Source organism: Euprymna scolopes, chromosome 44, assembly GCF_053919585.1.
Source record: "Euprymna scolopes isolate OS-2025 chromosome 44, ASM5391958v1, whole genome shotgun sequence".
Classification (NCBI taxonomy): Eukaryota; Metazoa; Mollusca; class Cephalopoda; order Sepiida; family Sepiolidae; genus Euprymna; species Euprymna scolopes.
The window spans coordinates 35575415-35576714 of NC_136525.1; the positions used below are offsets into that span (position 1 = coordinate 35575415).

The 1300-nt window shown below is 29.2% G+C and overlaps 1 protein-coding gene across 1 annotated transcript in view; it reads right to left on the reverse strand.

Moving 5' to 3' along the window:
* LOC145268788 (uncharacterized) overlaps positions 1-1089 on the reverse strand; it is a 9542-nt gene extending 8453 nt beyond the window's left edge. Inside the window, exon 1 of the mRNA XM_080124403.1 lies at positions 999-1089. The gene's annotated coding sequence lies outside the window, so the exon portion shown is untranslated. The remainder of the gene's footprint in view (positions 1-998) is intronic.
* Positions 1090-1300: the final 211 nt, after the last annotated feature.

The window sequence follows — 1300 nt, forward strand, 5'->3', positions numbered from 1 at the left end:
GGGTGAAAATGTAATAAAAAAAAAAAAAAATGGGATATATATATATATATATATATATATATATATATATATATATATATATATATATAAAATAAAAATTACAATTAAATTTACCAAAAAAATCCAAGATGGTAAAACTAAAGTAAATTATAAATATTAAATGAATTAATATTTATAAAATTATCTCAGCCAAATGTAAAAGCTCGATAAAACCAAATAGCAGATAGAGCTTATAATAAGAGCAAATGATTAATAAAACATGTTGAAAACACTTTGAAAAAAGGTTAAAAACATATTTAATCTGAAAAGGAAACACTTAATAAGTGGATAATCCTTAATCCGCGGAGTTTCGAAGAAATACTTTCCTTCTCATCAGAGGGTAGGAATTAGCAAAATGCGGAATCGGATTTGATGCATTTGATAAAACTGCAAGTAAGTCAAAGACCTTACTTGATAACAAAAAGTGAAGTAGAGGGAATATGGTGAAGACAAAGGTGATTTCACAAACTCCGCGGATTAAGGACTAGCCACTTATTAAATGTTTCATTTTCAGATTAAATATGTTTTTAACTCTTTTTCAAAGTGTTCTAACATGTTTTATTAAATATTTGCTCTTATATATATATATATATATATATATATATATATATATATATATATATATATATATATATATGCTGTTTAAGTTACTTGACACGTTTAGTGGATATGGATGTGTATATGTTTTGCCAGTAGAAGGGAAGGCGAGAAAGGCGGAGAAAATCTATATAGATAGGAGGAGAGAAAGAGACTTAGAGAGGTGCATTGATATATATATATATATATATATATATATATATATATATATATATATATATATATATATATAGTTACGCGTTTTTATAAGTGATTTATAAGTGAAGAGTGCTCATTATCGCTTTCAGAGTACTTGGCATTAAGAGAATAAAAGAAAGAAAACAGATTAAGTTGTTTAAAGTAAATGTCGAAGATGTTCTCACCTTCTGGGAAGACTTGGGACAGGAAGAGAGTCTGAAACGACTGGGGTTCGATTCACGACTGAGACATCTTACGCCGATTCTTTAAACCTTTATATACAGATTGAATTGGGCGTTGGTTGCATTATTTCAATTGTCAAACGCTCCCCACACCCTACAACCCAATCAACAATGACACCACCGCCGCCGCCGCCACCACCCATCCCTCTTTAATTATCCTATCTGAAACGTAATCAGACCATCATCTAAACTAGTAATACTCAGAACGAGTCCATAATCTAACATGTAGTTATAACATTTTAGAA